Source organism: Balearica regulorum, chromosome 1 (assembly GCF_011004875.1).
Source record: "Balearica regulorum gibbericeps isolate bBalReg1 chromosome 1, bBalReg1.pri, whole genome shotgun sequence".
Taxonomy (NCBI): domain Eukaryota; kingdom Metazoa; phylum Chordata; class Aves; order Gruiformes; family Gruidae; genus Balearica; species Balearica regulorum.
Window position 1 is genome coordinate 103,556,857 of NC_046184.1, and position 25,615 is coordinate 103,582,471.

At 36.3% G+C, this 25,615-nt stretch overlaps 1 protein-coding gene and 1 long non-coding RNA gene across 6 annotated transcripts in view; both read right to left on the minus strand.

The window, feature by feature from the left end:
• CADM2 (cell adhesion molecule 2) overlaps positions 1 to 25,615 on the minus strand; it is a 688,977-nt gene that overhangs the window by 640,556 nt on the left and 22,806 nt on the right. The window lies entirely within an intron of this gene.
• On the minus strand, positions 12,885 to 21,808 carry LOC142604222 (uncharacterized). Its single transcript, XR_012838113.1, has 3 exons — positions 21,695 to 21,808; positions 20,142 to 20,206; positions 12,885 to 13,787 (listed from the first exon to the last, which is right to left on the minus strand). It is a non-coding gene; the product is annotated as an uncharacterized LOC142604222 (long non-coding RNA).

Genomic DNA, 25,615 nt, shown 5'->3' on the forward strand with positions numbered 1-25,615 from the left:
CTTAGGGTGCCAGGTGGGACCTAGCAGCTTCCCTGTGCCTATGGGAAGGCCATCAAGGAGATGGAGCCAGGGTCCTCAGTGGTACGTGGTGTGAGTACAAGAGACAACAGGTGTAAGCCAAAACAAGGGAGGCTCAGACTGGCTAGAAGGAGAAACTCCCTCCTCCTGAGGGCAGGCAGGGGTGCAGAATGCCCAGAAAGCCTTCGTAATCTCAGTCCTTGGAGATGTTCAAGACCCAAGTGGATGAACACCTGAGCAACACAGTCTGACCTTGCAGCTGATCCTGCTTTGAGAGCAGTAGGATAGATTAGAAACATCCCAAGGTCCCTTCCAACTGGAATTATCCTATCCCTATCTTGCACTGGAATTTCAGAAGTGGCATGCATACAATCTTTTTCTCAATTGAATATCATCTATCCATTAACTTTCAGTTAAGTCTCTTGCAGTACTTGTGAAGCAGGACATTTTAAGTATGAGTAAATACAGTAATTGCTTATGTAGGAGTATTAAATAAACTGAAATTACTAACTAAAGGAGGTGACATTCTCTCTAAGTCTCACTGAAGTGATGAAAAGTGATAGCATTTCTTCAAAATAGAACATGAAAAAATTATTTACTTGTATCCTTTTTATATTTTCTAAATTTAGGGGGGTTTTTTTGTAAAAAAAACAACCCCAAAGTATTTGCAAATAAATATAACCAGACCAACTTAAACTTCAGATTTCCCAAACCTTAAAATCAATTAAAGTATTTTTTGTAATTAAGCAGATTACAGTAGAAACATCTGCTTCAACTGGATGTTTTCCAAAGTATTTACAATTCAAATTTGGTTGAATTGTTAAAAAAGTAGAAATAATAAAATAAAAACGCCCAAACCAGCAATCAGAGGAGAACATGACCAAGTCTTTACTTACGCCTGAGCAAATGAAAAACTAATTTAACTGCAAGAAGGTATTAGCTGTTGAAATAACATCTTTAGCTGCTGTTTGAAGTTCAAAACTGTCAGCTGCCCCTTCCAGAGAAAAACTAAGTATTTCTTAAAATTCTCCAAAAGGAGAAAGAAGTTATAAGGTAAAATGTAAGCCATTAACATATTTCAAAAGTACCGAGATGGCAGATAATCCCCTCTCAGATGGACTCCTCTGTCCCCATCACTTTGTAATTTCACATCAACTTAAACACTGGAAGGAACTGAAGGAAGTAACCCTGTCTCTCCCTGTATTCCCATATTGCTTATTTCTGCTGCCCTGCCACCTACATTCTTGCTGCTGTCCTGTGGAAGGGATCCAAACACAAAATAACATAACAGAATGATTAGTTTTAATCTACAAGTTCCTAAACCCCATGGCACCACATATACACTTTTTCTGGCCTCATTGTCAGAGCTGTAACCGAAAATTGTTCGGAAAAAACCCTGCACTTTGATAAAAAAAATTATTACATTTTTTAGGTGTAGTAAAAAAATATAAAGACACTTTATAGGCAATAGTTTTCAAGATTTCATGTTCGATTTGAACTCAGTATATATTTGGATAGCATTTGGTCTTCCAATAAATATGAAAAAACAAGAAACAGACAAATTATTTTTTTAAACATTTAGAACTTAAAGCACATGTACGAAGTAGTCAATTTGAGCATCAAATGGTGGACAAGAAAAATATTTCAGTTATGTTTATACAGTCTAACAGATCTAAAACAAGTATACTGAAATCAAAGAAACTCCTGAAGCAACTGGCAATTATAGGTTTAAAGACCTCCAGAGAAATATTCAAGCCAAAGGGAAGAACTGTACAGATAACCAATTCAGTTAAACCCCATACAGACAAAAACACAGTCTTCAAAGAGAGTAACCTATACTGCAACAATACCATGACAGCCAAAAAACAAATAAATATGAAATACTTTCATATTCTTCAAGGCAAAGCTTCCAGATTCTAAACTTAAGTACAACAAAAACCTGAACCCTGTACCGAAGTCAAACATACATCTAAATGAGGCTCAGGAGCAACAAGAGACATATAGAAGTCATAATTTCATAGTTACATTATTTCTACATTTGAAGGTCTAAGATAAACATGATCTCTAGCTCTCATTACAGAATGAAGCAGTCTGTATTACTGCATGCCTCCATGAATATTCTGAATTGTACAAGGTTTTACTACACATGTACCGTAATACCCACCATTAAGGGGGGAAGTTTAATAACCTTTGAGAAACAGAAGTCATATGAAATAATATATACATATGTAACTATATAAACAAATATAGCTTCATTGAGCACTGACTGTACACAGATTTTACTCATTGGCTGAAATATTGACTACCATTGCTTTAAACCTAAAGAATTTGTAAAGCAAAAATATTTGACAATATATTACAATATTTTCAGAATCCCTATCTCTGATTATTAAAAAAATAATAATAATGTAGAATTCCTTCTTTAACACAGCATTTCTCTACAGCTGTAAGGAAGAAAAGGTAGGTAGGTAATAGTAAAAAGGAGTTGCTGACATAAATTAAAGAGACTTCTCTGCATCTTAGTACATAATAAAAGTAGTCATTCTTTCATTTTCTGCTGAAGTTTTCTGACTCTTCCATTGGCCCCTTATCAGAATGTCAAAATTTAGCTTGGTGAATAACTGGTAGCAACACTAGTTTAACTTCAGTTCCTGCTGGCAACAGAATCCTTAATAATTGGTACAGATTAACTTTGAGCAGCAGAGACAACAATGCAAAGAGAATCTCTGACAACTGCATGTGGAAGAAAAACAAGTGAAGAAAAGTACATCTGCTATTCTAAGTAATCCATTTTAAGTAGTTCAACTTAAAGTTGGTCAAAGACATAGTGAGAAAGGGATGTGAATTGCACTAGGTAACCAAGCACTCAAAAGCAGAACTGTTTTTGTGCTAGACTAGTTTTTACACGTAGAAACAGACTTTCCTTAAAGTCACAATGAGTTTTATTTCATATTTGCTTTAAAACATGTCTTTCCAGAATATTTATGTTTATTCACAGTTTATGATTTATTCATTTCTTCTGTTTCAGACAAAATACTGTCTCATATGACAAATTTTTGAAACAAAGCTAACTTTTTTTATTGTTAATTTTTATGGCAGTTTTCTGACATCCTTACCAACTTTGTTCTTTTTCAAAAAGATCCAACAAGCTAAACAAAGCTCCATTTCTAAAGGCATCTACTTTAAAAAAAATGGTACTGCTATAGCATCATACTAACTTAGACTGATTTATTACCTTTAAGAACAACATAAGGAGCTTGCTTAGTTTACGAGAAAAGATTAAGTTATTTTTAGCTTGCAATCCCATAAACTTAAACCTGGATATTCAGTTAGTAGTATTCTGCATTATTCACAGTAAAAACTTCTTACAGAGAAACTACTTTCCCACTGCTGTGTGCAAAACCTCACTCTACAGTGAGCTTCTTCAAAGGCAACCCAAGAGGCACGCCAGTGAGGCTCACATTCAACTGGTAACAGATGTAAAATGCTGTTTACACAGACACAGCTTTTAGTTGGCAGAGAGCGCAGTATCACAGAAGCGGCCAGGGAAGAATCTTGGTACCAAGATGAAGTAGCAGATTCTTCCCAAAATAAAGCAGACCTAGTTAAGCTTTAGAGTATTCAGGCAAAAGTTTTATCAAGTTAAATGCTAAAAATACAGGAAACAGGTAAAAAGGAACACCATCTTTCAGTTTATCTACCTCCCATGGCTGTAATTACCTTTAATTCTACATTAATTCAATTACTGATATGTTTGTGCATCTAAGCTGCTTAAAGCAGCATACTTGCACGTTTTAAGCAGCAGCAACTTTTTCTCTACACCTGTATACTCTCTCTAGCATTTTCTGAGCACACTCCAATCATAACATAGAACCCAAGTTTTTTAATTACTGCAAAGTACAGAAAGTCATTCTCTTTTACTAATTATGCATTGTTGACTTTTACAATATATTTAAAACAGTGAAGCCTGTAATAGATTTTTGTAGGCAGATGTGAGCAAACTATTTGCTCTGACATTGTGAGCTCTGCCTACTGAACACAGGGACAGTGTTGAACCCAAAGCTGTAATTCTTGCTGAAAGACAGGTTGCATTAGCTTAAACATGCATTGCTTACCGTTCTCTTTAAAAACGGAGAGCATCTGTCTCATGTCTGCCCATAATATATCATGCTACTATATTATACTAATATACTATATAGCTACTAATCTCTTCAGAAGTGTCATGCAAAATTTAAGAAAAATTTAACAAAATTTACATCTAGTACACAATTCTTCACTAAAATTCTCAGAAGAGTCTTTTCATTTATGTAACAACCAGAAACTGCAAAAATATACAATAATAAGAAGAAAAACAAGATATCAAAATTAAGCTCATTGATAGTGCTCCTTGAAAGTATGGATATATTATACATTTCTTATATTTCTGAATGGAATAAGTTATTTTGTAATAATACTAAAGCTAATAGAAGCTCTGCATACGAGGCTTCCATAGTGAAAATTAAAAGCACACTAAGAGTCAGTATCTGCAGCTCGCAGGTGAGAAACTAAGGAAGAGAGACCAAGCAGAGCACAGGACACAGAATACCATGCCACTGCTGCTTATTTGTGCCACGTACATACCACACTGTTACTTTAAAAAAAAAAACAAAAAACCAACCCACCTGCTATTCAGTGTATCTTCTTTGAAAACTAGAAGAAATAAACTTTAAGATTGGTCCAGTTACTTTAACTCTTAACCCTTAGATGTATAAAATTCACCAACCTGACTGTCAGGGAGCAGCAAGAGGAGGTTACAGCCCAAGCAAGGAGCCATGGACAACCCCAGCACAAGCAGTGCCTCCTCAGCAGAGTATGGCCCTGAAGCATCTCCACAGGTCAAGCAGAGCCACAAGGTGACAAGAGCAGGTCTCACCAACATTTCCCAGTGAGCAGCAGGAGGCAAAGGAAGGAGCCAAGGTCAGGCTGGGAAAGCCTCCGGACAGTTCAGAAGCAGAGCTAGAGGCAGACATGCTCAAGAGAGGATCAGCTGCCTGGCTGGGCTTAAATGGAGCTCCAGGGCCCATGGGCAGAGGGTGTGGGCCTGGGGCCCAGGTGATGCTGGTCAGGGTAATTAAGGCTGATTAGTGCCCTCAGGGCCTTCACACTCAGCACTTGTTTGGTTTTTGGTTTTTTTTTTTTTTTTTTTTCTATTCCACTCACCACAAATAGAAAGTCAGTTTTCACAAAATTTGTTAAAATGGGTACTTCTCTGTCCCACAGGGCTTAATTAATTTTGGAATAAAGTGCCATTTAAATACTTGAGCAAGCCTTAAGTAGCTGAACTACAAGGCTTAGCACTGCAAAAGTGTTTTGCATATATCTTTCATTGTCTTATATTAAGAATATTCCTGGGTTTTATGGCTGTTGTGCTTAATTTCAAATAGCACTGCATAAAAATAAGGATACTTGTCCAAAAACAGCTGAAAGGAAGCTCAGAAGAGTTCATCTTTGCAGACTGTATAGAGACAAAAAAATGCCAAACAATATGAAAGGTCCAAAATAAATTAATATCATTTATCAAAGAAAACAGAAACAAGTCATTCTCCAAAATAGCACAAATGAGAAGAAGGAAGCATCGTAGAAGTTGGCAAGTTAAAGGTAAGAACTCAGTAAGACAGACCAAAGAAGATTTGTGGAATGTTATAGAAATTAATAGTAAACACTTTCCCAAGCACAGTGGGAGCAGGAACCATGCCAGGAAGTATGTAGCACCCTCTGAGCAGTGATGTATGAGAGCACATGCAGAAGATAAGTCACTATAGCTGTCATTAGGGAAGGGAGCTTCCCATGCTGACGTTCTACTTCATGAGGGACTCAGAGGGCTGGGCTCAAACCTTCACAGAGAAGGCTGTGAAACAAACACACAAAGTGAACATTAACAAATGAGCAGGACCAGATGGTTTCCACCTAAGAGCTCTAAATGAACTCAAGGATAAAATAGCTGAACTACTAACTATTAAACTTTGACATTCTGCATAAGAATCCATGTGTTTTTTGTGAAGGGGACTGATACCTCATAAAGCTATTGGAGTCTCCTCTCATTAAATATTCCAGGAAAGTTTCACCAAAGATCTTCACCTTGCTCTTACTTTCTTTTGGCCTCTTTTTCTTTTTGACTACTGTTGTGGGCACAACCAGTCTTAATTCTGTGGGAAAAACACCTACAAATTATGACTAGGAATTAACATCAGCTGGAGCAGCATGAATTCCCAAGTGACTAACCATTAAGCTCAGCTAGAAACATGCATGCTGTTTTAACAAAAGATATATTTAAGAAGAAAAAAAAAAAGTCTCACATTGGGTGAGGCAGGCACTTAATTGCACTGAGACTCTGCTTTTGCAACACATACAGAAATTCAAATTACTCGCATCATTTGGCTATTTATCCAATTCATTTAGACTCAGTTTAAACTGTATATGCTAGCAGAGAGGTCACATTAGAATAATGGAGACAGCTGTTATAGCTAGTATATTTACAAAACTGTTTCTGCTGTATTATTTTGTGACAAGTTCTACACCATGAAGATGACTGCTTCTGTGTTGCTTGAACTGTTTGTGATAAAACCTTTTCCTTATCTCTGCATAGTCAGCACAGCATGAACAGAGGATTTTTTTTCCTCTGTTGGTCACTAAGATTATGTAGTTGCAGCACACATTTCACTGTGTTATACCTTAAGCCTGTTGGAATAGCCTAAAGCTAATAAATTATGTAGCAGACTACTTTAAGAATCATATATAGCCAAGAACATATGAACTTCCTGATCAGCACCAGCAATTGCTAATGGACCCTCAAGGCAGCCTCAGTCATATTTTTCAGTTAAAAAAAAAAAAACAAAACCCAACAAAAACAACAAAAACACAAACCTTTAAGGTGGTTGGGATTTGTCCCTCCAACACAATATATTCCTTGCTGTGAATTACTTCACAGCTGGCACATTAAACTTGCATTTAAAATTACCTTCCGATCTATGAAGTTGAAACAATAGTTGTTTAAAAAAAATAAAAAAAAAAAATTAAAAAGTTTCTATTGTTTGTTGAGGGAACTGCAGGTCCATATGCCTGATCCCTACACTGGGCAAAGTAGAAAGGACTATAACAGAGAGTGAAGTTAGTAGAAAGTGTGGATAAATATGATTTATATTGGAAGAGCCAACATGGCTTTTCTGAAGAGAAGCCTGGAAACATATTGCAGTTCTGTGAGGAACAACAAGGACATGGTTAATGACGTTCCATCTAAGGAATTTACAAAGATTTCCAAAAGGCTTTCAAACAAAGCCAAAATCATTCACTATGGGTTTTAGGTTTGTTTTGTTTTAAAAGGAAATCAGGCAACCACCTGAGATAACAAGAAAGGCATAAGCCATAGATTGTAAATCCTTGCAATTCATTTCAAAACATCTAAAAAAAGTCAATCAGGAGCAGTCAACATGGATTTACAAAAAGCAAATCATGCTCGACCAACCTAATTTCCCCCTGTGACAAAATGACTGTCTATACAGATAAGGGAAGCATGGTGAATGCAATATACATTGACTTTTGGAAAGCTTCTGACCATCCCACAACAGCATTCAGATTTGAAAGCTGAGGAAGCCTTCCAGTTGATGAGTAAAAACACTGAATTAAGTGACTCACAAGAGAGTCCTCTGGCATTATGAATAAAGCACAGATGCATGGAAAGTATTCTGTAGTGTTTGAACAATGCATTTATTACATTAGATGCAACATAAAAACATTCTGAACTTTAACTATATGCTATAAAGAAGCACAGTGGCTCAACAGCAAAAAGCATACACATCGCAGAAAGAAAAGCAAATAACTAGATATTAACTTGAGCGTTAAAAGGCAACTCCAGAACAGCAATCTAATTCAGGAATTAGATTAACAGTCATTATCATATCTCTCTCACTCCTGTCTAAAATCCTTCTTTTCACTTATTAGCAGGATATGCTTAGCAAAGGAACATGAAATGGAGGTAGTTCAGTGAACCCCAGCTTGATGGGTTTTTTTGCTTGTTTGAAGTGTTTCCTAATTCTCTGGAGTTAAGCAAGAACATGGTTGGTAGGTTCCATCTGACAACGAACCAAGGAAATGTCAGTAAGAATTGTGGCTAGCAAGCCAAATACATCAAATAGCGAGCAACCTGATTACCCATCTTTAATAAATGTTAAAACCAATCTATCAGGAGGGCAAATTTATCAAAACAAAGTGTTGTGACAGACCTGAAATATGTTTTCTTTTGAGAATTTGTCTCTCGGGCATTTTCCATTTTTCTCTGGAATGTAAAAAAATAAAAACAACACTTTCCCATAGGGCATTAAAAAAAGTCAGCTCTGGCTAGGTTTCTAATCAGAGTACTCAGCAATGATGAAAAAACACTCTATCTGATGTCTTCCATCTCCCACTGTCAAAAGGAAGTTAGACAGGAATATACTAGTATTCCCAGAAGAGAAGTTATCTGTACCACTTGCCCAGCAGTCCCTCTGAAGCTGCATTTCAAGCACTTTCATTGATCCCAATTGTCTAGACAAACTAGTGTACTGGTGTCTGATAGCCAATTCCCCTATGTCATCCTTCACATAGTTCTTTTACTTTCTTTTCATGTAAGTTAATTGTTTATACACAATATTGGCCTTTTCTGGTATTAAGCACAGTTCCTACTTTCACAGCTAAATAGAGTTATTCTAGGCCGTGCCAAGAAGCTACAGTATGCTATTCAGTAAAATTAGAACAAACAGGAAAATTTGTCATCGCATAAAATGCAGCACTAATTCATTTTTCATGACTGGAAAAATGTAATTATAGAGCATTTCTAATACAAAAGACTTTGCTGCATTAACTTAACACACATTTTGCAAGTTCCAACTAATTAAAAAAATACTTAAAAAGTGAATGGTTTAGCAATGCTGTACGAATTAAGGATGGAAAAAGAGTGACAGAATATTCATTCATACTTTTTTTAATCAACCAACTGGGATACAAAGATATTGTTTATGAGGTTTCTGAATATATCAAGATCAAATGGAATTACATAACATAAACGATAAAATAAATATAATTCTAAAGCCGTTTCAGTAAATGAGTGAAAGTCAGCAGTATGAACACCCAACAAGACTAGAGTTAAGATTCAGTTAAATTATCAGAACTGAAACATAAATACCTATTGACAAATATTTTTTGCTGCAAACACAAGAAACCGAAGAAGAATGAAAATATCCTTGAATCAGCCCTCTGGGTTTAGTTCAGAAGCCCATTGACTGCTGCTTTTATCTACATGCCTTGGATAGAGAGCGGGTTTTTGTAATCAGCGGTCTAGAAGGCTCAATATGGTAAGAGGAGGAAGAATAATTCCCAAAGATGGGAATTTCTTCCTCTTAAAGGAAGTTCATAGGAACTCCTCTTTCACCCTCATTTTAGCAATTTCAGTTCAACATCTTTCCCCTGTGCCCAAACCAGGGTTGACAGCTAACCTGTATAGAATGCAGGTATGGAACCATGAAAAATTTCACAGAAAAGAAATCTCATTTAAAACTGTTTTGTTAGTTTTACGCTGCTAGTATCTATTAAAAAATACCTCTACAAGAAAATGTATCAAAATTATTATTTTCAAATGAGTTAATCATGCAGCAACATAAGCCTGGAACATTCATTGTGGTGGTCAGAAGAAAAAGGATTGTATTCTTAGGGCAGGCTATATGCAGAATTAGTTTGTGGTTCACAACAGATCCCAGCTGTGGACTGAATTTTCAAATGCTGTTCAGAACTGCCAATATTATCATTCCCAATTTCTCTTGTTGTTTCTCTCATTGTACTAGTATTACATGAAGTTTGCATTAGGCTGAGCCGATTCTTTATTCCAGTAGCGATGAGTAATCATACCACTTCACTTGGCAGGTATTAGCGTTTTTAGAAAAAAAAAAACAAACCACAAATCTGGAGACTGTAATTTTGAAAAAACTATGCAAAAACCTTAAGAAATTACGAAGAACTTGAAAGTTTCAAACAAAAGAAAACTGTTAAAATTTGCAAAGGCCATCTTTAATAGAGTCAGATAAACTATAGTACTTCAGAACAATGATACTCAGCGTTTACACTGCAATTATTTAACAGTGTAGAGTCCCAGTCAACAGTAAAGGTCCAGTTTGCATAGGGCATTCACAGGAAAGAGCAATTTAAGAACAGAGAATGCAATTTAAACATGATGAGCAGGAAAATATGCACGTTGGATGACAGTGAACACTTAATTGCATTCCACACATCTCAGAGGTTTAAGCATCTAACTTAAGAATCTGACATTGTCAGATAAACAGGTCTGAAATTTGCCATCACTAGAAATAGAATTGTAAAATGAGGAACCTTCTTGTCTTTCAGAAGGCCATCAGGAAAAGCAGAAGGGAACAGAGTATTGCTGATCCACTACCATTTAAGTAGGATGCATAGAATCCCAAAAGCGCCATGGTTTGAATAATCACTCAAACAATGGTAATGTACAGACTCACTACCCAGCCAGAAGAGTTTTAATCCATCCTGTCTCACCAAGGGAATATTAAGCTTTTTCAGCAAATGAAGCAAGTTATTTTACTTCACACTCTTCCTATCAGAATTGTAATACTGTGTAGCAAACACTTTATAACCATATGGTCTAGAGAGGGAATTCATGAAGCAGTATTCTCCAAGCCCTCTGGTTAGAGCACTTATCTGAGACAGGTGATACCCATCCATCCATTTATCTGAAGACTTAGGTGGAAGTCTGTTCTCTGATTTGGTATGAAAGTGGTGGTCCTTTTTCATATATGATGAGAGATCTCCTGGAAGTTTATTTAGCACACACTGATTTTCATTCACATCCAGACTCCCAGACAAGTAACTAAAGATCATCCTTCAGATATCTTACTTCCTACACCAGTGTCATTCTACGCATCTGGGCTTTAATTTCTTGCCAAGAAAAAGAAGACAGCAGGCTAAACCAAAAGTATAATAATTTCCTGATGGTTTTGATCTGCCAAGACAGACATTTACCTAACCCAGGCAGTCAAGAATTTCTATAATATCATGTAGTGAGACATCAAAAGATGTTGGCTATAATCTTCCCATCTACATTAACTTTCTGGAAAAGTAGCAGTAAATAGGGTTTACAGTAGTGACTTAGCATTCATACACTTTACAAAAAGACTGATTATGACAGCAAACTATCAGTCTCCAAAGCCAAAATGCAAGTGTAATGCAGAAAATATAGCAAAAACTGCAAATTCCTTTTTTTGCCTTATGAAGATCCTTAACATTATTGCCCTCTATCAAACTAGATATTCCATTACTGCACTCCAGTTCTTTTCTCCCTCATGTCAATTCAGCCATAAACTCAAAATATTGAAAGAGGGGAAAAAAAACCCAACAGAGATATATATATCTAATGTAACTATCAAGCCAAACTACAAGAGCACTGTCCAGCCAGGTTTTTCCCCCAACATCCTTTTCTCTTGGAAAGCTCCTTAGCTCTTTCAGCTTCTAAAATACAGATCATTTGAAAAAATGAACAGCCATTAATGTTACTAAATAAGAACCATTAACAGTCGATGAAGCAAAGCTTTGGACTTATGTTTTTTTAATGGAGATTAGGAATACAGATCATATGGATACTAGTACACAAAACATTAGTTCTTACTCCTCTGAAAGAACAAGAAAGATCTTTGTGATCTATTACAGCGCATATGCTTTTTCTAGTTACAGCATATGTTAGTTTCTTTCAGACAATAATGTAAAAAGTGTAATATAAATTATATTCCAGTTTGGAGAGACAGATTAGTATCTCATTTTACACAGCTGTAATATGCTGCATTTTCACTATTGTTTCTTAAATAGCAGCTAGTTATTTTCTAATGGAATTCTGGAAAACGCTAAATACTATCAAAATGTCTCGGACATGATAAACCTTTTATGAAAGCAGGTATTTCAGGGCACACTACCTGAGGAGGTGAGCTTCCACTGTCTGCAACTTCAGGACAGACTGCCATCATGTCAGCAATTACGTACAACTTGGGTGAAGGGGCAGGGAACAGCCTTTCCGTGCTCAGGTTTCCATGTCTCCTTTCTCTTGAATAGGGAGCCTGAATGCACTTTGGAGCACAGGCTTCAAGGAGAAATCTGAGAGTGCCTCTGCCCAAGAGCACATGAAAGCTCTGAGCTAGAGCCTGGTCTACGAAGGCTTCCAGCTCCTGGCTAAAGAACTGGGAGATTTCTACAGTGTAGATAACTATGAGCAAACTGCCTGGAAAAAAAAAAATCTACAAACTCTTCAGCATATCACCTTTGTCTCATCTGCTGCACAACTGCTATTCATTAAAATATTGATCACTATTAGCAATGTGAAACAGGCAACAGAATGAAGTTCCATCAGTAGTTTCTAATCTCCTACAAGTTTGGGGGTTTGCATGATTTTTGGTTGGTTGGGGATTTTTTTGTGGGTTTGGGTTGTTTTGTTGTTGTTTTTTTGAAGTATTGAGATAGGTTCTATAATATTTTTTCAATTATTATTGGGTGGTTTTATCCTAAAAGTAGACGTGGGAAATATTGTTTGACCTCAAACTGGAAAAACAAAATCAAACCAAAAATTTTGGTTTCAAGTCAACTATTCACAGTTTTTAATGTATTTCCTGTGAATTAAAGATGCTAACCTGAAATTAGCACCCAATGCCTCTGATAAGACACAGTTAAGTTGTTTAATATCAGTAAATCTTTTTTGTAAAAGAAAAATCTTGAGATCTTTGCCCTTTCCCCCCACCTCCCAAGCTGAAGACAGGAAATTTTGTTCACACCTTCTCTGATGGCACTGTCTGTGCTAATAGCTTGGCACCATTTTGGACCAGAAGATGGAAGCCTTTCTGGCCTGGGTGGAAACATGGACAGCATGTTATCCATAAAACCTGTCTGTATCCTAAATGACTCTCCACCATGCTCTATCCAAGAGAGATTAATGAGACCGATTTCCTCTCTGTCTGCTGCTTTTTGTGTTTGTGTTCCATGCTGAAATCATGAAGAGCTTCAGGGCAGAATTAATAGAAATTGATTAAAACAAACTAGATCTCTATTTTTCTTCATTTGTGCCTGGAAGATATGTTGATACATTACATTAAATTTCATTAGTAAAAGGAACAGTTTAGGATGTATTAAATATCCTCATTAATATTATTTTTTTTTCTTTTAATACCTTGTATTCTGAAATCTAAGATGAAGATCAACCTTTTTTTTCCCCCTACGAATTCTAATAATAACTACACATTTTCTTAATACTCTTAGTACTAAAAGCATAAGGATAAGAGACTGGCAAGGAATCTTCCATTGGTAAGACTCAAAAAATTTAATTTTGCTCATTAAATGGCATAAGCATTCAAACCACCAACTGAAAAGATGAATAATGAATAAATACCACACACAAAGATAAAAATCCAGACTCTTGCGAAAGCAGAGAGAGAGAGGGGGAAGGAAAACTATAGTCATATTTCTAAGTTCACAGAGCACAGAATTGCAGAGTTCAAGCTGAAGCGATGGCTTATCCTTTCCATAGCAGATTTGTGAGATCAGATTTAAATCTGCTTTACTGCTTTCCCCAAGGACTCCCAACAGCCAGCAGCAGCCTGAAGGTACAGTTGGGATTCTCTGCACATCTCCTTCTGACCACAGAGAGTATCAACAGCTCCAGTCTTCTCAGGTCTTCTGACTTCATGGTCTTGGATATGCTGCGGGAATAGGTATTTACAGCCATTCTTTTTCTAACAAGATACTTTTTTCCCCAAAGACATTTTGGGTCTTATTTAGCAAAGATTATCAATTATCATAGGCATTCTTTCTATTACCAAAAATAGCTTTGGCAACTTTGTAATTTCCGAACAGATTTCTTACTGCCTAACAGTGAAATTCAATAAATCAAGCTATAGTCTTGAACCTGATCCACGTTAGTGAGCACTTCAGTAACCAAGTACTACGCATGTGTTTGACATTTTATTTCCTTCTATGTTTTAAGATTGTAATGTCAGAAAAGATTTTCAATTCTTCTCAGAATAAAAATACACATATACTGTACTAGTTATTTTTATGAAGACATCAGCACTACTCTCATATTTAACATATTCATATTAGTTTACACGGTAAAACATCTGCCCTTTAATTCCCCAGTCCAGCACCCTTTCAAATAATTCCAGCTGCACAGCACTCCAATCCTATTTTCTCCAAACTTGATGTTAATCTTAAGTCTAGCATGATGTTTGTTTTCTATTTCAGGGCCCCAAAATGTAAACAAATTTCTTCCAAAAATGTACTCTTTGATAAAGGAACTAGCCAGAAGAAAAGTGATGCTAAATAAACTACAATTTCGATTTCACTTTGACAGTACACACATTCAACCACTACAAGCATTCAAAACTCTTAAAACACAAACAAAAAAACCCCACCAAACAACAACAAACTCAACAAAATTTAGTCCACCAACCACCCTATTTAGATATCCAATATACAAAACCTATTTGCTACAACATCAGACATATGCAGAAGTTATAGCGTTCTTTCCATTAAGTTTCCAAAACGAACAGCCTTGGAGATGAAAATACACAGTTATCAGGATGATGTCCCCAATGTGAATGCCAATTTTGCGGAACATAACACTGCATGCACTAAAGATTATAAAACGTTTTTTCAGGGTCAAGAGAGATTTCAGGGCAAAAAGCTACATTTACTTCATCTGAATAAAAGATAAAGAATAGAAATCCATTACCTCAGCTAGAAGATCGACATTACATCTGTTTTCAGTAGACTTGACTAATCTAGACTCCATTTCTATAATTGCATATTCTCCATTTTATTGAAGAAATAACTGACAGATTTGACAGAACCATGTTTAGATTTGCATTGTAACAAACAAAAAAAAAAAAAAAAAAGAAAAGGTTGGTCAAACTGCCGAAGTAGTAACGATGAAGTAAGAAAAACTACCAAGGAATTAAGTTGCTAGGATACTGAGCACTAATGTGAAATCAGATATAGCAATTAAAGTAAAACTATACTTTCAGGATGTAAGAACAAAACCATTTATTAGTCTGAGCTAAGTAATTAAATGGAATATTGAAAACAGAAGTAAATGAAAGAAAGCAGTTCAAAATACTACATAGTCAATTTGGTATCAAAAGCTTGAAAGATCAATTCATACTCCATTACAGTGACAGATATCAATTTGACAGTAGTAAGTACAGATTAGAGCTAACATTTTCACTTACACCATCAACATGATCTTCTATTTTGGAAAGTTGTAGTTTAAAAATTTTCTCAATGTTACTGAGAAGCTAGTGGTAGCACAGAATAGTAAAAGCCAAGTGCTCAAAAAAACCCACAACCACCAAAAAAACAACCCCAAAAGTTTTCCACTTTTATTTTTCCCCACTTAGATTTCTCACTTCCAGTGTGTAGGCCAAGATTTGCGAAGTGGATCAAAGAAACTGGTTTGTATATAAAACCTCAAGTAAGCCTCTGCAAAGTTCCCTTTTAGTTAGCTTTAATCTGCTTAAATACTATAGCTGTGTGAGAAGAAATTCCTCAAAAGAGTGAAACTAATTAGGTAACAAAAATAAAAATCAATAAAAGGGAAATATTGAAATACAGAATTTGCTTCAATTTGTAGATGAAACAAGCACATCAGCTTAAAGCAATGATTTTTCTAGACTCTAGTAGCATCAAGCTTGCCTTTGTATGAATATGCAAATTATTCTTGCCACATTTTCACTGAATCAAGATTTAAAAATTCAGCCACAAATATGAGAAGTCAGTGCATCTGCTAGTATGCAACAATAAATCCTTCACATACTTCTTTAGGCACCTGTGATTTCTTTAGGTTATGGAAACGTTGACTTCTGAATCCCAGGCATCCTAGCTGTGCAAGTTCCACATTATCATTAGCTTAACTAAAGTTATTATCTGTATTTTGTATTTTCTTTGACCAACTGATAGCAAGTTGAAGCACTTCTTAAGGGTGGTGAGACTCAGCAAATCTTGAAAGCTTCAATTGAAAACCCTAAATACAAAAGCTACGTGTCCAAAAAAGATCATCTACAACTACAGCAGCTGACTAACAAAGCTAATAGCGTTCATTGTCAGTATACGGAATATCTAAGTATCAATATATCAAATATATAGGTAATACATTGAAGAACTATTACAAGTTCTAACTTCAGAATAGAACCTCCTGCCTTGACTCTTAAGGCATTTTTCTGGAAGACTTACTGACATACAGATGCACCTTCTCACTCCAGTTTCACTATGATTTTGTCTTTCATATACAAATGAAATTCCAACTAACACATTGGGTTAACCTCTTCCCTTACTTCATAAATACTGCAGTTTAATAATAAATTCAAAGTATATTCTGATACTCAAAATCTTCCACAGAATAAGTTCAATATGAGAAATTACTTTCCCTCCATGAAAATGATCTTTTATGAAATCAATGGTCCGCTGAAACAATTAACTGTCCACACATAATAAAAGCTTGTGAACTTGAGGAAAAAAAAAATTAAAGGGTTTACTTTACAGTAAGATGTGATGATAGAAATCACTACCTTTCTATCAAAAGCCACGATACAGCAAAGCACTTGAAACACCTACATTATCACATCCCTCTTCAACAAAGTACATAAAACGTTATCCCTTCCAAGCAAACCAAAATTGTCCAGGAGCTCAGCCACTGCATGTAAAACTCCATTATTAGTCTACATTTTCTACAGTTGTTTCATCCATGCATATTTATGTAAACATACAGCATACACAAATCATTAAACTATTTGCCCTACAGACTAAAAAGTTAAAACATTCTACTTGGAAGACTCAGACATTTTCATAATGTGAACCACAGATGAAGGAGAAGACAACGAAGATATCTGTCACAGTAAGGGGTAGCATACAGGCTACAGAGCAGGCAAATACTGACTACTGTTGGACTACACACACCTAGAGTTATGCTTTCTGTATCAAGTGCTAGCCTACAAAGGTTGGGAAAAAAGGTATTCCTACAACTCAAACTCCAGCAGTAGTTTATTCAAATCTATTATGGCACACATTCTGATCTAAGTTTATTCCAGATACATATGGTTTGGTTTTTTCACTTAGCTAGATATTTTATGATATATACATAATACTTCTATAAAACAGACATAATCAGAAGACCAAGTTCAATTCTTTTTGGAAAAGGAATAGAGGTTTTGGGTTTTTTCCTTTACAAATCCCATTTTAAGATTTTTTTTTTTTTTTTCAAGAGAAGGCTGGCCTGAAAGTATAGAAAGGTTGTTACATCATTATTTTAAATGCAACCCAAGAAGCTACATCACTATCAGCAAATTATGTAAACTTGATAATAAATTTATTTTTAATTTAACTATTCACATACTTCAAATCTTCTTTCGTCCAGCCCTCCCACATTCTAAAAATAGATTGAGAACTGGCAGAAATTATTAGGACCTTAAAGCTCCAATTTTTATGCTACTGAATTTTGGGAATTAAACCATTTCATTATATGCAACTGTCCAAACTTTAACTTTGGCACAATAACCCCAAAGGCATGCCTCGAGAGTAGCGGAAGCGTGCCACAGCCACCATCCTTCATGCTTCACCTGCCCCTCTGTTGCACCCTCCTTTAAGGGCCTGATGAAATTCAGGGGTCCTGGGTGGTCAGGGGCAAGCGTGGTGCGGGCACCTCAGCTCCCCAGGGAGCTGCCCGTAGCCACAGTGGGTAAGGCTGAGGATCCTGAAGAGAGCTGCCACATGCCACCTATTTTAATCCAGGGAGAAAAAAGCGCCCCAGGGAAGTCCTCAAAAGCAAAGTTTTTTTGGCAGTGTTTTTGTGCGTTTGAGAACCTTTGGTGAAGTATAGTTTCAGATAAACATGGGTGTCAGAGTAGGAACCCAGTTTTATACGGGTATGTTTTGTAAGGCTTGTCAAATGGAGTCCAACATGTCGGAGAAACGGTTAGTGTTTTTTTAATGGAGCAGCTTATTCTACAATATGCAAAGGGAAATACTGTTTTGGGCAGCTATCAGTAACACACAGCAACCACAAACTACAGAGGTGGCTCCCTAAGTAAGTGACTGTAATATGTATGGAGCTAGTAGAGTGCCAAAACAGAAACATGAGTGTCAAAGTAGGAACCCAGTTTTGTAAGAGGGCATCTGCAGAAGGATTAGGCAACAGCCAGATGTTTTAAGCATGCATTAGAAACATCCTGCTGTTCTAAGCAAACACTAAGGGAACTCAGAAAATACTTCCTATGTGCACACATCTAGAAGGAGGAAAAAGAGAAACATATGGATAAGGGTGTGTCAGAATAGATTTCAATTTAACACTGTACTTGAAAGCGTATGCTAACTGCACCTTTGCAATACAACTATTAGCGTAATTCCGATGGGTGGAAAATCATGACAAGAAAACAATAAAGAAAAACTCTACAACCAACATTTTTTTTAAGTCGTCTGGATGCTCCAAATCAGTACTTGCATTAAAAAAATATCCAGACTTCCAAAGTTAATGTGTTTTACCACACCAATGAACTGACACCTATGAAGAGAGTCTACAAGTACAGAAAATGAAGTGGTCTACTTAGAGGCGCCAGAGCAGACTGAGCATTTAAATTAATTAGCTTTGCAGCTCCTAAGCGCCACAGGCAAACTTGCTGTCCCCCACCACATTACACAGCAAACATAAGCTGTATGCAGTTAGGAAAAAAATATTCATTTTGCTACTTCTAAACAGAGAAAGCTGACAAAGAACATACCAAATACAGTACAGACATTAGCAAACAAGTGATAAAACCAGCTCAGTCTTATCTTGCAACTTTAAGCACTACAACAGAGTCGTTATAACCACACCTTGAATATTGAATTCTTTTAACTTATAACATTGCATAATAATTTTATTATTAGAGATCAGTAACAGCTCTGTGTTTCTATCACTTTTGGCTGTACCTATTAATTTGTAACCAAAATATTCTCCCTGGATAATCACATTTACCTTTACAAATATGGATTGTCTTCCTACATAAAACTACTCTGCTGTAGCAATTTTACTGTGAAAAAAAAAAAAATTGTTCTCAAAAACCCAACGATTTGAGAGTTTTCAAACCACATAAACACTCTTCATCAAATTCAACACCACCATTGAAGTTGTACTAGTTCATAAATACAACTCTCCAGCCCTTGCATTACAGAGTCCAATAACAGGCTGGCACGTGGTGTTGACGACAGATGCAGCAGAGGCAGCATTGACACACGTGGTGTCAAAACACCTGCGTGCAAGACCCAGCATGGGGCAGAACAGGGGTACTGGGGTTCAGAGTTCCAGTCAGATGCAGCTCAACTCCAGCAAGCTAATCTCTGCAATTCATGACATTAGTGAGCAATAGCAAAAACTTTTCAGCTTTATAGAAGTTATGGACCTGCTGAATTCTGATGCCCTGAAACTGAATATTTTCAATTATTTCTATGCAGGATCTTTAAGATAGCAATTATCTGCAAGTATGCATGCAAACGGCTGATTTAGAGATTTTGACAACAGAACTTGGGAAGTTGCTTTTCACTGTTCAAGGTCCAGCACTCTGAAAGAATGAGCTCCCAGTGGAATCTGTTACCCCTTCTTTTTCTCAGTCTCAAGTCACTCAAATTCCCTACTCCCCAATATCCATTGTATTACAGCAGCATCTACAATGCTGTACACGTCTACTCCTTGCACACAACATCCTCCCAATCCAGTAACAGGCTCTGCCGCGAACTGTCATTGAATCAGACAGGCAGCTCTTATAACCCAAGAGATGCTGCTAGCTTGTTTATGTCCAACAGATGGGCCATAAACTTTGAGGCAGCTGAAAGAAGATATAAAACTGGCCAAATAGTTCTGATAAGCCAGGAGGAAGCTGCATTCACAAAAGGATCCAGCAAGCTGTCCCTGCTGTCCCCTCCCAAATACCCTGCTAGTGGATGAGGGAGAAACCAGCCATTTCGGATGGTTTGGCCAAACAGAAAAAAAAAAAACTAAAAAAAAAAAAATGGAGTTTGCTTTGAGTTACTTTGACATGTAGAAAAGCATGCCCATGTCTTCTATTGTTATATTTTTCACTTTCACCTGAAAGATCTAAGACATCCAGAAAGGAAGAAGGAGAAGGAAGTGTTAGATTTTGGTTCTGGGATGTTTTGTTCTTTTGGGTTTTTTTAAACTTGTAAATTTGACAAATAATTTCACACAAACTCTAAAGATGGATAACAAAAGATTACTCTTAGCTTGTGCAAAAGCCAGACATGAAGCTGAGAAAAGAGCTAGACAGAAGCAGAGAATTACTTCCACTTTAAAAACTGAAATTTTCCGACTTCCTCATTTTTCCTTGCATATACTCAAGTTACAAATTATTGCTTTTTCTGAACTGAAAAATTGTTCTAAAAGACAAGATAATATGAAAAACATAGTATTTTCTCATTACCGATTACCACCCTGAGTTCCAGAGGAAGGTGAAGAAGTCAGTCAGCCCCTCCTACGCAAGTGAGGCAGCTTTGCGGCAACCGCAGGTCTCGTATACAGTTGCCCTCTTACCACGCTGATCACATCCCGCCCCTGAACTCACTAAAGAACTGAAGGAAAATGACCATTTTCTCCATTTTCAGCTTGACTACATCCTCTCTCTCTTCATTTATTCCTTCTTCTCCCATAGTCAGAAAATGAAAATTCATCTCCGGGCAGGTTGTGGAGAATAACCTTTTCAAAAGTACTTCTGAAATATGCAAAGTTATCCCTGCGGACATGAGGTTATGTAAGAATCGAGCTTAATGAACTTGTGGCCAAGGTGAAGAGAAATAATGACATGGCTTCTTGATGGCACAGATACCTCTGATGTAAAAACAAGTAAATGAACAGCTTTTTTCTTATGCACTTGAACTCTAGAATTTGAGAGTTAGAAGCCTCTTTCGCCTCTGAGTACAGAAAAAGTCTAGGCAGCTAAGCGAAACTAATGCACATTACAACTCAATGTACACAGTTAACATGAGCTAACATAAATCTTACACATTATAGCCAGCATGGAGCCAATTAAAAATATAAATAAGTAAAACTCCCTTAACCCCCAGCACTTACAAAGATTTAGTTAAGCGTTGATGAAACAGAATTGAACTGACATATTTTTAGAAAGTGCAGAAATGCTTAAAAGGGTAAATATGCTATTTACATTCAAATTTTTTTTCTGTGAAGTGCTGAGTTAGTTGGAGGCATATGCTTAGTCCAAGAAGTTCCAAAGCTTGTTAAGGTGAAAAACACTCATTAAGGTCAAGTATTATCATCAACAGAATCAAATATCTTAAGTAATAGCACTACACAAACTTACATAAAAGGTAGTGTCATGAAGGCGTCTGTCTTACAACCATGTCAGAATACCAGTCCAAAACCAGAAAAACCAACATGCCAGCATCCCAAATGGAGCATATGCCTTTTAAGAAAGTCATAATTATATTGGAGTGAAGATCAGGGCGTTTATTTTACTGACTAAATTTGTTAGAGTGTCCTGGATTACAGAATTTGAAAGTGAGCTGAGAACTGCTGATGTTTGTTACTGGAAGATGCCCTTTAGATTATTACTTTGAAAGCTTGCTGTGACAGGAGTGTTTTGAATGCTTATGGGTGAATAAATATTGAATGAACATGGAGACCTCACAAGATTCAAAGAGACAGGAGTGGGAAAGTCAGAGCTTGTTTCCCCTCCTTCTGCCACAGCAGACCATCGAGGAAAAAAGAAGAAAAATGCAGTTTGATTTTATATTCAAAACAAACAAAATCAGTAATATACCATGATTAAACCAAGAACAAAATGTTAATATTCTTGTTTTATGGTATTAGCAAAACAGGAGGAGGAAAATACTCACCAATAGCTAGGTGGACTGTATGACTGACTTTAACCTAGGAAGAAGGCTATGAATTCAATCAGTTCTTCCTGGTCTTTACTGGATAACTATTACAAAAATCAAGGTTTACTGTACAGTTTAGAACAACATAAGGTATCAGAATCTTATATAATATATATTTATACAATTATTTTAATATATTTTATATACATATATTTGTAAAAATAACAATATTGTTTTAATATATTAAAGTTTTTCAAACTAATATAATACCTATGTTTGAAACATGTCTGGTTCTTTTTTTACTCACACACATTTGGCACATTGCCTTGACCAGTTAAGGTATTTGGAATAGTTACCAAAGTTAAACATACAATCTAAGCTGAGTGTTAATATAAAAAAAAAAAAAGCCTAAATTCAACTATACTTCTAGTTTGCCTTTTTTTTTTTTTTTGTAGTATGTGTGGTACAGTCAAAACAACAAAATTTGAAATAATGAAAAAGTATATACAGACATATTAAACTGGTTTAGCATTTGTAGTTATGAAATATGTCAAAAGTTAATGCATAATGTAAAACTAATTCTATGACATTATCAAACCTGCAAATGTTCGCAGCTGTAAAATTGTCCTACGTAGCACAAGAGACAACTTAAGCGGTCTTAAAATTGGAGCAAAATAATCTTGGTGTCCCAGAACACTATCCAAGTGCAAAGACATACACAGGTCAATAGCATTCCAGCTGTGTCCTGAACTCCAAGCTCAGGCATTAAACTTTCAGCAGTGCCACAGTCATCTGGTTAAGTTGCTACATCACTAAAAGGGACAAAGAATACATTGTTTTATTTGTGTGTGTTCTTGCTTGAACCATTTTAAGGTTGATGATTGTAACAGTATAAAAATACACAAATGAAACAGGCTAAGTACTTCTAAGCACGTCATCTAATTGGCTTGTTCCACCTTCTTTAAAGAGGCCCATGGCTATCGCTTTCTCCTCCTCCTTGTCCATATTCCACAGACCGTTGTCTCCTCCCCACATGCTGCTGCTGCTTCTCTTCCCTCTTGCTCTGCTCCACTCTCACCGCCATATCCTCTTCCTCACAGGTCCTGCATCCCTCTCCTGCAGGCACCATCGCGTCTCCTCATCAGTCCGTCTTCCCTACCGCTCCTCAGCTAACCTTCACCACTCCCAAAAAGTGGTTGTGCCACCTCCTGCTGGGGTTCCGTCCATATGGACGAGTTGAGAACCAAAGGTACTCAGCGATGGAGCTACCCACTGCCCCAGGAGCCGCTCCACGGGGCTGCCAGGCACACAGCGGATGCCACGATGGAAACCCCCACTGAGGCACACGGCCAAATGTGCAAGCTGAGCAACGCCGCACGCTCTACCTATCGCCTTTAAAAAGCCTACTGGAAGACACAGCAGCTGAAGATGCTGACTAACACTGCCATCCAACTGATGTGCAATTTTCAGAGTATTTAGAGCATATCTAACAGCTTTAAGTTGCAGAACAAATGCATCCTGGCAAAGTCAAAAATGATGAAAAATTTGGTCATTTTCCCAAGCAAAAACGTTTAGAAACAACGTAGGAGGATGGTGATCTTTCTGGCAACTGACGCTGTTAAAATAAACAATGATTCAGTCTTTTAATTTGTCAGCCTCGGTCTAATAATTTAAATAAGTTAAATAATTTTTTAAGTGTGCACCTGGATTTAGTAAGATTTTAAGCAGATGTCCTTTGTGGTAAACACAGCGAGTAACCACAATTTTGAACTGTTTTTAACTATTACTTTCTAGGCTGCTCCAACATTAAAATGAATCTTTGAAAATGGCCCGGTGGAAATGGATCAGTTACCCGATTCTATTGGTTTTTCTTCCTTCAGTAACTATGATGGAAAGAAATCTCTAACCATTGTCTTGGCGCTTACTGAAAGAACATAATTTTAAATTGACTTGCAGATAAATATAAATCTGTCTGAATACCCCATAATGGTTAGATTTCACACGGCAGCCATTCTGGTGTCTAACTTGCCTCTAAGCACTCTGTGGTTTCTGATGAAAGTCTTCAAAAGATTTGCTCTCATACGCTCTGCAAAGGGAGCGCCTTAGAAGTTTGACTAAGCAAAGGAGAAACTGAAGATTGTTCCTGAATACCTATTAAATGTTCAATAACACGCTCATAAAATATGCTAGGAGAGTTTACATATACATGCACACAGAGTATTAGCAGACTTAATGCCTATATACTTACTTATACAACGTATCTATATGCTATAGAAGAAATGTGAGTACTTAAGTGTTATTTAAGTCCACTATCTGCTTTCTAAAAGTTACTCTTAATGAAAATTAAACTTTACAGTTGTACATTTTTTAGGGGAAAGAGTGTAAGTCAAAAAAACTTTCGTTTCTGTCACATTACATGAAACTGTCATGAGTAAAAAGATGCTGAGACATATTTTGCTTCTTAGTAAAAAAAAAAAACCCACAAAAACACCCCCACAAAAAACCCAAACAAAAAAAAACCCCAACCACCACAAACCACCAATAAAATCAAGCATAATTCAATATACCAGACATTGCTAACCTATTTTTTAGAAATTATACATACACAGACACATATATGCACACACATTAATGCTATTGCTGTCATGAGAAGCTTTTATAAATTTAGAACTTACATTTGTTTAGATAAACAACTATAGATGGTCAAGAATCCATCTCAAAACTATACGCACTAATAATCAGTGAAGTCTTGTTAAACGAATGCAATGCCAATATACTGTTCCTAGGTGAAAAACAGCTTTAGTTTAGTAAAAATATTAACATTATATCAAGCAATAATTTCTTTATACTCCTGTCAAGTAACTTTACATGCTATTCCAAGTCATAAAAAAATTCCTGCAAGTCTGCAAATGCCATATTTAAAAATATTAGTCAAAGGCAGAAGTAAATGTTTATAAGCAGTCGAATAGTAAAATTAAAATACCATCTGTTTTATCTCCTCTGCAATTTTAACCCACAGAAGAATTTTGAAGTCCTGTAGGAGATTTTCCTTTTTTAAGTTCAATCTCTACTAACAATTTGGTGGTTTTGGTCCGTAGGCAGACACTACTTAGAGGTTAATTCATTTCTAGAGTTTTCAACTTTCCAGATACACATTCAAAAACATGTACTACCAGTACTGGGAATAAACAAATCTGATTGAGATGGGATTTGTGACTTTTTGCCACAAAGTATCAACTAGACATTATATTATCTTACACATTGTTTTGTTAAGTACCTAAAGTGCAGAATATAACCTTGGACTGAACAACTAGAAAGCATTTCAGATTAAACTAGAGGATAAACAAAAGCAAGACTGAAATAATGCATTTACTTCTCAGAAGGACAAAAAGAAGAATTAAAGCATCCGCACCAAATCCACTGGAATGCGGAAGATATTTAGATTCAGCACTTCCACATGAGTTTATCTGGAAAAAGCATCTTAATCAAAGTGAAGAAACCCAAAAACCTAATGGAGAAGCTTCTGACTTTACTGAATAGATAGCTACGTCAAGAGACTACTCTGATTAATTTTCAGTTAATCCTGTTGAAAACAAGCACACTTACAAAAAAAATGTAATCATAAAACCAAAACAAGGTAAGAGTAAATTCATGC